We start from the raw sequence: 16,097 nt of genomic DNA, 5'->3' as shown, positions 1-16,097 counted from the left end.
ACATATATATATATATATCTTGGAATAGTCCTTCTTTTTAAAAATTGTATTAACAGTCAAGCAGGGAGAAAGAACACAGAAAACATAACATACCCCCTGCTGACTGATAATGAAGGAGACAGCGATTTGTCCTCCTTCCTTAAAAGGGGAGTGGAAATGGCAGAAAAGCCATTCAGAGTCATTGAACTGGGAGCAGTATGTTGAGGTTGAGAAAAAAATAGACACTTCACTTCCCTAAATGATTCAGTCTTTCCAGAGACACAGCTTTAGAGCATCCTTGTAATCCGTAAGCAGTATTGTCTTCTATTGTCACCAGTGTTCTTGGTGTGCCTTGGGGAGGAAGCACAGGTTGTGTTGTACCCCATTGTCATGGATGGGTGCATCCTTGAGGCCTCATCAAAATTCTTAGAAAGTGGTTGGAAATACAGAGGGAATGTGAGAGAAATGGGTCATTATGCCTTTAAACCCTGCCATTTCCACTCCTTTGCTACTTCCTTTAAATCTCACTGCGGGTGTTCATTTCATCCTACATTAACAATTTGAGATTTTCTCTCCCTGGCATAGCTTTTTTTCCCCCATTAATTTGCATTGGATTTTATCATTAGTGGGTCAAGAGGCTAAAATCTTTGATTCCCACCTCATCTGTAATGTAAATATTCCCAAAACTAAATTAAACATTAGAGAACATAGCATCCACTTGAGGGTGACACAGTGCAGGAATTTGCAAACTGACTTATGGGTTATAGCCTTTCTTATGCACTCTGATGAAATCATTGTCCTTGGGCATTTTAAAGTTGCCTGGTGCAACTAACTCCGCCAAATTAATGGGTAAACTTTTGGTCATCATATATAACTTATTTTTTGAAGCAATGGTACAGGAGTTTTCATTTCTGCATGTTTCTGAAGACAGATTTATGAAGCATATATGTATTGCTGGATGATTATAGCTCTGTTTGTAAAGATAAACACAGTTAAGAAAAGTGGGGTGTTATACTGGGAATTCAAAGACCTGGATTACTACTTTGGCTCTGATACATGTTGATTCAACACATCTGAGCCTCAGTTTCTCAATAAAATATTAGGAATTCTGGGAGCCTGGAAGTGGAATAAAGCAGATGTTTAGCCCCTAGCCATCCTAGGAGATCAAGCCTGGGAAAGATTACAGGGTGGATCTTTCTTTCAGAGGACTTAGGTGGGCGCTGCAAAGATTTTTCTTAAACTTTCTGTTTTCCTTGCTTCCCCGTTCATGAAGGACATTTCACTTTAGGTTCTAAATGCTGAAAGAGAGTAATACATTGGGTATGTATTTTACAGGTTAGTGTGAGGATAAATGTGTTAGTAAAAGTGCTTTGAAGCAATTTATTATTCCATGAAAGTATAAGGTATTAATTCTATTAAGGATTGTTTGATTTTAGGTGGCTTATGTTTATCTGAGACTAGATTTATAGAATAAATATTCTTATAAATCAAGTAAGTAACACCAAAATTGAAGTTCAGGGGAAAGAAGAGAGCTTGCAGAGTTTCTGGAGAAAGTGATGCAAACAGATTTAACCTGTCCTTTATAGGATAGGATAATAATTGCAACACTCCTTTGATAAATTAACAAAAGAGCTTTCAAGGGAATGTAATCTAATAGTTCAAAGTTAATTCACAGTCTATTAGTCCATAAAGCTATTGAGGATCTTCTTTATGGCAAAGCATTTTACCTTGGTAATACAAAAAAATGAACAAAGCTTATCTAATGACTTTTGGGGCCTCAGAGAATATGAAATATCCCAGAATAAGCAAATCTAGGATTTAATAGAAGAGGATCCATTCTGCTGCAAGAGCACAGAAGTCAGGAAGGCTTTACCAAGGACTTTCGAGCTAGATATTGAGGAATGATTCAGATTGTTCCTAGCAAAGGAAGAAGGTTGGAGTGTGTTCTAGGAACAGGGGTCAATCCAAAGTTTGGAGGAAAGGAAAAGGTGATGAATTCCGGGAATGCTGTGTAAGCCATTTCAAGAATATAGTTTATATGTGAGCAATGGTGGGAAATGAGACAGAAGAGTAGGCTAGTGCAAATGGGGAAGAAAAAGTATATTATCAGTTATACTACACCTAAAATATGAATACCCCTCAAATTCCTTCAGAAGTGAAATAGGAAACATAAATGGAACAGCAGAGACCACTAGGAGGAAACAGTGGAGAAGGAAGTCTGCTACCTCCCCTAAAGCAGGCAGGATCCCTGCAGGCAGGGGTGTCAGATCTTCTTTGGTTGTTGTTGTAGTTACTGCCTTTTTTTTTTTTTTTTTTTTCAGAGAAGCTGGGAATATGGAATGTTATGATCTTGGCATGTAATTCAAATTTAAAAGTAGAATTGTGTAAAAGAACCTCTCTGTGGGTTTGGCCACGAATAATTCATGAACCTCCAGTTTGTGACTTCTCAAAGCCTCCCTCTCAAACATTTCTGACAAAGGTAGAGCTATAAATGACTGTTGTTTTCTTCTTTAGTCCACTTATCTCCCTTGCTAGGGACCAATGTTACCTACTGAGTCAAAGCCTGCATTTGGACAAGATCTCCAGGTGATTCATAAGCACATGAAAATTTGAGAAGCACCACTATAAGTAATGATTTTCAGACTTGGCTGCCTAGAGAACCTCTTGAGAGACTTTGAAAATGATCTGTGCAGGCCCCAGTCCAAATTAATTACATCTGACTCTCTGGAGCCAGCTTGCACTGACTTACAGAGACCATTGTGTTCATCTTTACTCAGTTCCCCATTCAGGGACATCATATTGTTGGCTTGAAATCAGCCATGGTGGAGCTCATGGATGGCTCAGTCGGTTAAGCATCCAACTTCAGCTCAGGTCATGATCTCACCACAGTTCATGGGTTTGAGCCCCATGTCGGGCTCTGTTCTGACAGCACAGAGCCTGGAGCCTGCTTCAGATTCTGTGTCTTTCTCTCTGCCCCTCCCCTGTTCACGCCCTGTCTCTCTCTCTCAAAAATAAATAAACATTAAAAAAAAAAAAAAAGAAGTCAGTCATGGTAGGAGTATTTACACTGTGGACATCAGCAGCTGCAGATCAGTTTCTTTTTTAAAGAAAAAACCCCAAAACTCAAAACCATACAGTTGTCTTCCAGCATACCACTGAGCAAAACTTTGAGTTTCCATTTGTACAGTGGTGACACCATAAATGACAGGTGCAACAAATTATATCCATAAATATTTGGTTTATTTATATGAGTTACACTCAATTTAGAAGATCTTAATTCAGCATCTGAGTTTGCTCAGCATTGAGGAAAGTGTATGTTCAATCCTTCTGTATATCTGGCATTACCATCCTAATGCCAACTCTCTGTGATCAACAGTTGATTTGCTCCCACACTACTCCCCAGAACTTCCGACATGGAGCTGGTAGGAGTAGAGATTCACTGCCCCCAAGAATAGTAAATAGCATTTGCTTATGATTTTTTTAATCACTAATGTGAGGATGGGGTTTTATTGTCTTAGCAATTAGGAGTCAGGCCTTGGAAGTTCTGTATGCATTCTAGTCACCAATCTGTTTGGTTCAACTTCAGCAGTGAACTTGCCCTTTGTGTTCTTGGCACCACAGAATTTACCTATCCTTATCTGCTGGCTGTTCTTCCTCATTTTGTCTCTTTTTTTCGTTCTTTAATATATTTCTTCGAAATATCTAAATGTTCCTCCAAATTTACTGACAGTATGGTGAAATTTTTTTCAACTAAATTCAGTACAATAGATTTTGCTTCTGAACAATGCTCCAGAACACTTTTCTCTCTTCTCTAGGTGTCCATAAGCTTCTCTTTTTCCTTCTTACTTTGCTCTCTATATATCAGTCTTTTTCTCTATATTCTTTCCTTCAGTGATTCTCATACTTTCTCTCATTTTTTGAGTGTGTGTCACCTGAAGCCTGGTACTCAATCTCTTTTCTTCCATTGTTCATTTCTGCATAGAGGCTACAATCAGGACTCTCCTTTTGTTGGTGATAATTCTGAAACCAGTATCTAATTATCTAATTATTGTAAGCCATAATCTCTCTTATCTGTAAAGTAGGCATTTACACATGGATATCTAATTAGCATCCACCATTCTCTCACCTTACTTTGTCTCTCTGCCCAGGGTCGAAATTATTATTAATAGTACTATGAGTCATTCTTGTATTCAGCATCCTCTGAATATCTGCTGTGTGCACTGGAATATTGTAAGTGTAGAGAAAGCTGTGTCCTTGTGGAACTGCCAGGTTTCAGTTAGAGCAAGAAGGGGGAGGTGCCATTCAAAGAAAACATGGGTGAGGCAGGGGGTTTCGTTGATGTCAGAGATCCAGAGTGCACTATGGAGAAAGCAGGGGGGGGGGGGGCGTGTTAGGGAATGGGACCTTGGGTCATAGTGGGGATATCAAGAGCCTAGATTGGGTCCAGGGGCAAGGGATGGTCTAGGAGAATAGGACTCATGGTGACTGAGATAAAAGTGAACTTAAAACATGAAGGGATTAATTCTAAAGTCTTTCCAGAAGGAGTTGGGAAATCAGTTCTAATCTTACCCTCCTTTATGGTTCTCAGCATTAATAAATTGAGATGCGGAGGCCTTGATGGCCTTGCCAGGAGCCCACAGGTCTCTCTGCTGGCTTTCATCCTGCTGGGGGTGTAGTCACAGCCAGGGGAAGTGTGCACCCAGAGCTCTATGCATCTCCCTGCAATCCTGTTGTGGGCACTGAAAAGAATTTTCTAATGATGACTGGCAAATTGACTAAAAGCAATTACAAAAAAGGAGTTCCAAAAATACCCTAAGTAATGGCAGCCTCACTGGGAGAAGTGTACTTTCACATACACTTACTACATTTGAAGACTACTTGCTTAGGTAAAAAAAAAAAAAATGTGAAAATTATTTTTTTCAGTAGTTGATAGGAAAATTCCTATTAGAGCAGTGATTCTCAATCTTGCCAACAGATGGAATCACTTGGGGGAATTCTTAAAATGATGACTGTTCTGGGGCCCCTGGGTGGCTCAGTCGGTTAAGCGTCCGACTTCTGCTCAGGTCATGATCTCGCGGTCCGTGAGTTCGAGCCCCGTGTCGGACTCTGTGCTGACAGCTCAGAGCCTGGAGCCTGTTTCAGATTCTGTGTCTCCTTCTCTCTCTGACCCTCCCCCGTTCATGCTCTGTCTCTCTCTGTCTCAAAAATAAATAAACGTTAAAAAAAATTAAAAAAAAATGATGACTGTTCCTACCCCTTAGAGATTCTGATTTAATTGGGCTGAATGTGATACCTAGGTACTGGATTTTCAGAAGTTCCTGAATTGTATAATTTGTAGCCAAGGTTGAGAACCACTGATGTAGGGTAAATGTTGACAGCACCAAGGCTTGGGCTATTGTGAAGGTGAAAAGAAATAATGGATGTAAAGTGCTTAAATAGCACAGTGCCTGCTACCTATGCCAGCACATGTTTGCTATGTGTTGTATAAAAAAAAGCAATTGGAATTAGAATGCTTGGAAAATGCAAAAGTAAGCTGCATAAAATGGAATCCAACATGGAACTCTGAGACAGTTCTCCCATTGTACCCAGCCACGTCTTTACTAAAGCCATACACTTTTTTGGAGTCTTTCATGGTGGATTTAGAAAGAAGTCAAAAATGATTAAAATGTTGGGCTGATGTAAGATGAAAGACAAAAAGAATTATTCTCTCACTTGGAGAATGAAACTCTAACATTTTTAAATAAAAAAAATTTTTTTTTCAATGTCTATTTATTTTAGAGAGACTGGCCAACTGTGAGCAGGGGAGGGGCAGAGAGAGAGAGGGAGAGAGAGAGAGAGAGACATGGAATCTGAAGTAGGCTCCTGGCTCCGCGCTGTCAGCACAGAGCCCAAGGCAGGGCTTGAACTCACAAACTATGAGATAATGATGGGGGCAAAACTCGGACGCTTAACTGACTGAGCCCCGGGGTGCCCCTGAAACTTAGCACACCCCACAGCAAGGTTTTCAGTGCATGTTACCCAGAGCCATGGTGGCTGGTGTCAGTGTGTATGGAACAGGTGGGTTCCCCGGCTTTATCAAAATAGCCCCCTTCTCTCTTGTTAATAAATGGGGTTTTGCATAACATTTCATATTTGTGAAAAAGGATTTTACTGGAAGAAAGAACTGGAAGGAGGGAGGGTGAGAAAAAAACGAACACTCACTGTACACAACACAGAAATTCAGGTGAGTTTTTAGAGATTTCAGCTTGATAAATTGTGAAATAGGTTATTAAAGGAAATTGTTGAACATTATGTGGTGAAAAGATCTTAATTAGGGGGGCCAGCTCAGAGCAGAGGGATTAGACTGGAACTATTTCATTATTTGATTGGTGATTAGAAAACATCACTTACACATGTTATAATAATTTTCTCTTTTCCTATAGCATTTCAGAAACTTCAGAGTTTCTGGGGGAAATTTAAATATGGTGAAACTGATGTAAAATCAACAGTATTATGGGGCTTTTTAAAAACCTTTTAATGGGAATGATGAAAGCTCTTGACGAAGAGTAGACTCACTAAAAAAAATAAAAGAAAGAAATCAAAGAGAGACCCAATGGTAGTTTGGAACTCAAATGAAAAAATGTGCCAAGGCTAACCTCTGGGTGATCTTCTCTAAAATCAATTATGGGCACACTTTAAGAAGAAAAGATACCATGGTCAAGAAATTCACTAAGTTTTCTTGGAAGGCTGCAGGATGGTAGTAAAAGCAGTGGGATTTGTATGCGTCTCTACGTAGAGACAACAGCATTTCATGGTTAAAATAAGGACACAGAAGGGATGCCTGGGTGGCTCAGTCGGTTAATCATCTGACTCTTGACTTCAGCTCAGGTCATGATCTTGCAATTTGTGAAATTGAGCCCTGTCGTGGGGCTCTGCGCTGACAATGCAGATCCTGCTTGGGATTCTCTTTCTCCCTCTCTCTCTGCCCCTCCCCCCATACACGTGCTCAAAATCAATAAATAAACTTTTTTTTAAAATTTTTTTTAACGTTTATTTATTTTTGAGACAGAGAGAGACAGAGCATGAACGGGGGAGGGTCAGAGAGAGGGAGACACAGAATCTGAAACAGGCTCCAGGCTCTGAGCGGTCAGCACAGAGCCCGACGCGGGGCTCGAACTCACGGACTGCGAGATCATGACCTGAGCCGAAGTCGGCCGCTTAACCGACTGAGCCACCCAGGCGCCCCAAATAAACTTTTTTTAAAAAGGGACACAAAAGGATTTGGCAATGACAAAACTTGGAAAAATTCATTGGGCACTTAAGAGGCATAAAAAAAATCTCTTTTTCATTTGCTTTTCTAAAATAGAGCTTAGCATGTTCTTTGGCCAGTGGTTGGTTTATTATAATTCTTGTTTGCAACTAGAGAAGCCCATTTTAAACTAACTTAAGAAAAGGAGCGGGCGGCGGGGGGGGCGGGGGGGGGGGAGGTATTCTGACTCATGGAACTGAAAAACTCAGGATTAGGGTTAGCTTCTGGCACAGCTGGATCTAGGTCCTCTGACAGTGACTCCAGAGGCCCACCATCCTTCCTCTCTGTGCCCAGCCTCACTTCCTTCTGTTTTGCAGCTTCATTCTTGGAATATCTTTTTCAGGTAGTATGAAAGATGGTCCTGGAGCTATAGGGTCACATTTTCTTTAAAACTCCCTATCTCAACTCAAATGTGTATCCACAGATAATTTTGTTGTCTTGATTCCTGCTTTAAAATTAAGTATTGATTTCATTTTTTTAAAGTTTATTTATTTTGAGAAAGTGTGAGCGAGGGAGGGGCAGAGAGTAAGGGAGACAGAGAATCTGAAACAGGCTCTGTGAGCTGTTAACAAGGAGCCAGAGGGGTCGGTCTCCTGAAAGGTGAGATCATGACCTGAGCTGAAATCAGGAGTCGGAAACTTAGACGCTTAACCAACTGAGCCGCCTAGGCGCCCCTGAAGATTGATTTCTAATTATTAATTTTTAAGTACTCAAGTGTTTATTGTTCTTATCTATCTAGGCAAGACAAAATTTGTTCTTCTTGTGGCTGTTTCTGAGAAATACATCGCGTATAGTACCAGAAAGATTGTAGATTATTAAGGACTAGTGGAATTCTCCTTAAAATGTAATGTGTTCTTATAACACAGGAGAAATAAAAGAGGTAAAAAGACAGTTTGGTTCAGGGGCGCCTAGGTCGCTCAGGTGACCGACTTAGGCTCAGGTCACGATCTTGCGGTTCATATGTTCGAGCCCCGTGTCCCACTCTGTGCTGACAGCTCAGAGCCTGGAGCCTGCTTCGGATCCTGTGTCTCCCTCTCTCTCTGCCCCTGCCCTGCTCATGCTGCCTCTCTCTGTGTGTCAAAATAAATAAACATTAAAAAATTATAAAAAAAAATAATATAAATCAAAATGAGTAGGTCCTTAGTGTGGACAATACTGGGTTTTAATCCTGTCGCACCATTTATGACTCACAAGTTACTGTACTATTAACTACATTTCCTTGCATTCCATCTGCTCCTATTAGGAGATGTTATACGATGTTATAAGCTAAGAAGTTATAAAATAATGTCTGATGTTGCCCCCCAGTGGACAATGTAGCAGCATACATTACATCAAAATGCAAGATTTACATCATACTATATTTTATCAAAAATATTAATGCATATTCAGTTCTTATGATTTCCCATTGTATTTCAGTATGAAGTATACAGTATTTACACATTTCCACCTATAAAACTTTTCACCTATAAAACTTGAAACGAGGTTGAAAGTCTCTTTCAATACATGTAAAAAAAAATATTTAAAAAAATCTCTTCTTTGTAGAATTGAGATGCATTTAATATCTGCAGTGTTATTTGCAGGTTGACAAACACAGTGTTTCATACTGGGACAATTATTTTATTTCTCCTTGCTGTAGCTTCTTCATCTGTAAATTTGGGAAACGTATGCATACTTTATAGGGCTGCTGTGAGAGTGAATGACCCTGTATGTGAAGGACCCAGCACTTAGTGGGCACCCAAAGAAAGGAAGCTAATTGTGACTTACGGCTGCAAATTATTACTATTTAAATGTTAGGGTGGCACCTGGGTGACTCAACTGGTTAAGCATCTGACCCTTGATTTCGGCTCAGGTCGCGATCTCATAGTTGTTGAGGTGGAGCCCTGCATCGGGCTTTGTGCCGATGGTGCGGAGCCCGCTTGGGATTTCTCTCTTCCTCTCTCTCTGCCTACCCCCTGCTTGTGTTCTCTCTCACTCTCAAAAAAATAAATAAACATTAAGATAAAATAAAATAAATAAAATAAAATAAAATAAAATGTAAATTTTATTTTAATTTGGTTTATAGACAATAAGGATGATAGAGTTTAAAAAAAACTGTAATTACAGAATTAATTTCTCAATGACATATGATATGCACTTATATAAAACAACTATAAATAGTCCCATCCACATATAACTTAGTTTTGTTAACAAAGCCTTGAATAATTACCATGAAAATATTTACTTCTATATTCAATGAAAAGTCAAACTAATCATTTGTAGTCTAAACACAGAAAAGAGTACTTACTTTTGTTCATTCGGAACAATTGTTCGGAAGCAATAACATATCCTGAAAAGAGGCTTAAGTGGTAAAAGACTTGTTGGGGCCGATATAGATTTTGTAGTTCCTTGCAAGGCCCATGTGTCTTTCCAGGACACTGCAGACCATAGGCACCGTGTTGCCACGCTAGTATTAATACAGACACGTCCTGCTATGCTGGCACAGGGCACGGTTTCTCTTTCTGCAACGGGTTGCGTTTCATCACCTGTTTCTGCCCCATTTGTGCACAGTTTTGCCTACATAGTTAGACCTCATATGCTAGTTTCTGGGATCTGGAGGACAAATTTCTGAAATAAAAAGTTGTCCTGGTCTTTTCCTCAGAAACTTTAACGAGAACAGACTCCTGCATATTTACTCTCAGTGGTTCTGCCCACCTGTGTACTAAAGTTTGGAGCCCTAACACACAACACATATTCCCAGAAGTCCATATTGACTCAGCTTTAGAAGTACTGTCAGGTTATTCTACAGATAGGGCAACATGTGTGGCTTTTTAAAACTTTTCCTCTACTGCAATATCTACAAACAATAAGGGATTTATTTTTTATAAGGAGGAATTTTATTGAGTCAAAATCGAATCCAAGTATCAATATAGACCTAATCCAAGCAGTGATTTCTTCAGTGGATTCTGAGGAAGAACAGTTTTACTTTAAAAAAAAAAATCAGAGTGATGGAGCTTTGAAAATTAGCACTGGTCTATTGCTTAAAATGAATTAAATGAAGACTTAATGACATAAAACATCACTCTAAGCAAGATCCGGTTAAAATTTTGTATTACCTATAAATAGAATCATTAGGTGTAAAATATAGATCTTCACACTGTGTTTGCAAGATGCAAAAATAGCTGGTCTATTCAATAAACACATTATTCAAATTAGATTTTCAGTGTTGAGGAAATAATACATGTGAATTTTATGACTTTGAAGACACAATCTATTTGCCTGTTTTTGGTCTTCTGCATTAGAAGGTAAGCTCCATAAAGTCAAAGACTTCATCTCTCTTGTTTATCCATCATTTAGTTAATTGCACGGTAATAGTTCTCAGTATCACCTAGTAGCTTCTCAATAAATATTTTTGGATGCATTAAAGTATATCACCTTATTCGTCATTGTACTAATATTTGAGACTTTTAAGGAATCAGTTGTATTTATTTTCGCAACATGCGGAAGAATGAGATTATATTTATCTTTTGTATATATTTTTGCTTTTTTTTGGTTGCAAGGAATGAAGATTCAATTTACCTCAAATAATTGGAGTATGGCAAGCCTATTTTGTAGTAAAGAATAGAGGGATCTCCTTTGAATTTAGGGACAGTAGCAGGTAGGTCTCATGAAAACTGAAGTGGGATCCAAAGCAGCAGCTATGTGGAGTTCAGCATGAAGAATTCATGAATCTCCAGGGCTCAGCCATGAATGTGACTTTGCTCCAGTCCACCAGTGGACAAAAACTTGCTTATTAAGTCTGATTGCTTTGTACTACCATGGTGTACAATCATTTGGTTTGGTTGATCTTTTTACCATTACATATCTTTCCCTTTCTGCTTTCTATTCTTGGAAAGCTGAATAAATCCTAGGGTTCCAGGTGGCTCAGGCTTGGTACAGTGTCACATTCAAAGAGACTTAGTCCAGTGACCAACACTAATGTAAAATAATTTTGATCAAAGAAATTTTCAAAGATTTTAGTTCATTACTCACAAAATTATTTCTTGAAATCCCTCTCTTCCATTTCATTCAGGTCTTTAATATTACACGTAGTAGTGCCCCACAAAACTTTTTTCACCATGCAAAGATCATGTGTCTTTTCAGAACACCCCAGACTGTACTGCTGCCTCAGTGATATTAATTCAAAAGCTATCACTGACTTGTGCCCTCATCTTGTAATGCAGGATGTCAAGGTCTCTCAACTTCCCTATCCCATCCCAAGGAAGCCTCCCTTGGTTAAGAACATATGCTTCAGTTACCTGTGGGCATTCTTACTACCTACTTCTTTCTATTCATCCTCATCAGTCTTTTCTCAGGTGTCCCTATTTCTATTCCTTCTCTACCCATCTCCCTCCGTCTCCTACCCTCTCCCTCTCTGTCTTTAAATCTCAGTCTTATTTATGCAAATATCCCATCCTGATATGTGACCCCAATTATTACATACAATCTGGTTAATGAAACAGCCCATAGAGAGAACCATCCAGCAGGCATGTCTTTGAGTTAAAGAGAAAAGGGTAGAGGAGAGAAAGAAGCCAGGAGAACTCTTATGCTCATTTTATCCCTGTCATATTTGTTTGTCTTTAGATTTTCTACTTTCTCATAACCCTTGTGGCCCCCACTCTTACTCATGACTTTTCTATATATCTATCGGCTTCATCTCACAGTCCTTATTCTGTTTCCTATGTCTTAATCCAAAGAGAAGGAATTTGACTGGCTTAGACTTTGGGCCCAAATGTCAGCAAAAGGCTAGGAGGAATAGGTGGGTTCATGTGACCCATGGGTTCATATGGGGCCACTCCTTCGACAGAGTTGGAGAGAAAAGGCAGTGCATTTGCCTGGCAGGATTGGCCTGAGATAAAATATAGTTTTGGCTCCTTCTTTAGGAAATTCCTAGAGGCCACAAAATGCACTAGGTTTGCATGGAATCCAGAGAGGTTAACTGACTAATTTATGTCTCTTAAACTATCTGTGAAATTCTCAAATTTTTGGAAGAACAGTTCTCTGTAATATATTTGCGAAGTTATTTCAATAACAATGATGAACATTTCAAGTCAGCTAAGCATGAATCTTGGTTAGTTATTTCAATTGCCTTTGCTTTTTATCCTTTTCAGACTTCATTTTTAAAGGCCTTTCTTGTAGTAAATATGTCAAAGAAAGACTTTTTCTGTTTTTTTAAAGCAACTCTGTACACTTACACCCATTTTCTCTCTTCCTGGAGAAAGGTATATAGCAAAAAGGAAAAAAAAAACTTTTAAAAAGGAAGAGAACTGGGGAAAAACATCCACATTTTTCTAATATTGTCAGAAAATCTTGACTTACAGATGTTACTGACAGATGGGAAACTGACTATATGAGAATGGAATTTTATTATCTTCCATTAAAAACTTTAAGGAAATCTCTAACAGAAAAAAAATTATTCAGAGAGAAGCATACAAGTCAAAATTGTATACTGAGCTATTTGGGTACTGCATGGTTTTCATACATCTTTTCAACATGTTTTCAGCTCTAGGTAGTAGCAATGGTGGAGTATTACAGACAATCGAAGGGTTTTTTGTTTGTTTGCTTGTTTTTTTTTTAAGTTCCTGAAATAAAGGGGTAAATAAAAAGTGGCTGCTTCACTGGTAACTAGAAGGAACTTTATCTGGGGGTAAACTGTACTGATTCCTTTAATTTGAAAAGGGAAAAGGAGCTAAGTGTCTGGAAAGAGCCTAAGGAAAGGAGACGCTGCCCTTTTGCTAAAACAGTTCTTCTGCCAGGCGTAAGAGGTCATTAGGTCAAGAGGTGGTAGGACCCACCTCTCGTGGCCCAGTTACCTTGGTAACAAAAATGGGCCAGGAAAGAGCATTCCCTAACAGCAAAATAGAAAGTCTTCAATATACTGTGTACTTTCCTTGCTGTTTAGAATCTGCTCCATGGACCACCAGCAGCAGCAGCACCTGGAACCTTGTTAGAAACTGTCTCAGACCCCATCCTGGGCTTACGACCTATGTGGTCCATATGCACAAGGGAGTTTGAGGCTGGTTTATAATATACCATTGCTGTGTTACACTTTTGCTTCTGATGAACATGGGATAGATTCTTTTGACCAAAGGTGAAAGACCATTGAGCACTTTTCATTAGCAAATAGAATGGCTAAATATACCTCTTTGATTACCTATTGTACCATAGAGGCAGTTACTACAGTAACCAGGACTTATGCCATTATTTTCTTCCAAGTCATCATTATACCCAGAAGGGTACAGAATTTTATATACAATCAACTTTATTTATCTGCTTGATTTGTTGTGACAAAAACCAAGCTGATCCAAATTTAATGGGTGAAAATTTCCTGAGTAAGTAAGCTTTTATGAAACTGTTTGCTGTGATTTTTCAGAAATTACATTTTTCCTTAATAAACTTCTAGGATATTGAGTGCTTTTTCTGCTTTCTGTAGCCTAGGTGTGGATTTTCAGAGTGAAATCGATGGGATTTTGTTGTCAAAAGATATTATTTAAATAGATTTTTATAGAATTTTTACCATTTATTCATTTATTCATTTACTCATCCAACTAGTGTTTATTGACTGCCTAGTAGATGCCAGCCACAATGTCAAACTTGAGATACAAGGGTGAACAGTACGCCGTGTAGACTGTGTAAAGATTTTGAGAGACATCAGGCTTCCTGGAAAATACAAGTAGCTCCATAGCCCTGGAGTTTAGCATTCAAAGGGGAAGTGGTGAGAGATAAAGCTAGAGAGAAAAGGAAGACAGATCATGAAGAGCCTTCTACTGCTATGTTAAGGAGTTTGAACTTCATTTTGGAGCAGAGGCATCACTGCTCTAAGGCAGTGAATTTCAGAGTATGAGTTGTAACTTATTAATGAGTCATGAAGTCATTTGGTGAGTCAGGATTAGCAACTGAAGAAAAATACAAATATATTAAATATATTAGAATAGAGAATATCAAAGATCATTTACATAATAAAACTTTTGGTTACATGTGTACACACATGCACACACACACACACACACATATATATACACACACATACACACAGTAAGAAATACTTTTATTTATGTGTGTGTGTGTGTGTGTGTGTGTGTGTGTGTAATATAAAGGTATTTCTTATTGAGGTGAGAACCACTACTGGAAAGGGAGTCGGGCTAGAGCAAGTCCAGTTGACCATAAACAGGTTAGACCAGCAGAACTCAGCAGCGCTTTGATTTGGGTGTGTGGCTACACAGTGGCTATACTTTGTTTTGGCCAACTGTCAGGATTGGGTTACTAAACTGGAGGAATTACCGCTTCTCGGCCTTTTGGCTAAGATCAAGTGTGGAGGAATTGATGATGCAATTTATAAGGAACACAGATAATCAAAAAATCGATTTACCTATGGTTGTTAATAAAGTAGTAAGTCTTTTGTATCCATTTTGGAATGTGTGGGTGTAAATGAGACTGACAAAGGCAAATTGTTTAGATTATGCCAAAAGATGTAAGCACTGGCTGAGTAGAAGAATGGCTGTCTTACATATGATTTTTGCCTAGGGCCTCCTAGCTCTCTGTTTGTATTACTGTTACTTATTACTATTTATTAGTAATTTCATTACTATTATTAATAAAAACAGCTTTTATTGAAAAAAAAGTATGGTGTACTCTCTGTGGATAATGTATTTTAATTTTCGGACTGTGTTAAGTTAGATATTAGTAAATTATAGCATAGGAGACCCATCACTCAAATAAAATTTAGGAAAATATTACCCCAATAAGATTCAAAAAACTAGTGTTTAGAAAAACAGGGTGGGAAAGCAATAAGAAATGTGAAAGGTGTAGAGATGAGATGTGGAAAAGAAGGAATGGAGATAATCAACATCTTTCGAGTCTAAATACACACACGGGTAGCTAATAGAGTTGTATTAATTGGGCAAGTAGTGAAGTAATTTAAAGGAATTTAAAAGAAATAACATTGCTGCTTCTAAACCAGTGTGGCACACTGAATACACACTTCTTTTGTAAAGCCTTCACTAATTACTTAAAATCTGTTATCTAGGGGCTATTTTTCATGGTGGCTAAGAGCATAGACTCTGGAGCCAGACTGCTTGCTCCATCATGTGGAATATAGGAATGACCTTAGGGAATTTGGTTTAGTCCTCATTTCTTTCTACAGCTGGAGATGTTAGCAATTCCTACCTTATAGTGTTGCTATGAGGATTTTATGGAGTTTATGGCCTGAGTTAATGCTTGCTAGAACAATACCTGGCATATGGCAAATGCTCAGTAAATATTACTGGAATGGAAGTTAGTGTTTTAACTTTGAACATCATCACTAGTTTCTCAGCCAAAGACATTGCTGGAAGATATAGGACACTAAACAGTGACATAAGAAGAGAGAGCAGGGGAGATCAGAGGTGGAATTTCATGCTGTTGCAAAACTCTAGAAGTTAATGAGAGCAGTGCAGAGAAAGAGATGAAAGATAACATATTAGTCAGGGTTCTCCAGGGAAACTGAATATGTATATATTGCATATATACACATATATATTATATACTGTATATATATACACATATATATATGTGTGTGTATATATATATACACATACATATACATATATATGTGTATATATACAGTATATAATATATAGTATATAATATAGTATATAGTATGTAATATAGTATATAATATATAATATATAATGTATAATATATAGTATATATACTATAGTATATAGTATATAGTATATAGTATAGTATATATACTATAGTATATAGTATAGTATATAGTATATATAAAGTATATAATATATATATAATATAGTATATAATATAATAATAGTATATA

The 16,097-nt window shown here is 38.1% G+C and overlaps 1 protein-coding gene across 1 annotated transcript in view; it reads left to right on the top strand.

Moving 5' to 3' along the window:
• The window catches only part of QRFPR (pyroglutamylated RFamide peptide receptor), a 51,415-nt gene that overhangs the window by 1,176 nt on the left and 34,142 nt on the right, over positions 1-16,097 (top strand). The window lies entirely within an intron of this gene.

This window comes from Panthera uncia, chromosome B1 (genome assembly GCF_023721935.1).
Source record: "Panthera uncia isolate 11264 chromosome B1, Puncia_PCG_1.0, whole genome shotgun sequence".
Taxonomy (NCBI): Eukaryota; Metazoa; Chordata; class Mammalia; order Carnivora; family Felidae; genus Panthera; species Panthera uncia.
Note: the sequence above shows the minus strand (reverse complement) of the source record. Positions and strands in the feature narration are given on the sequence as shown.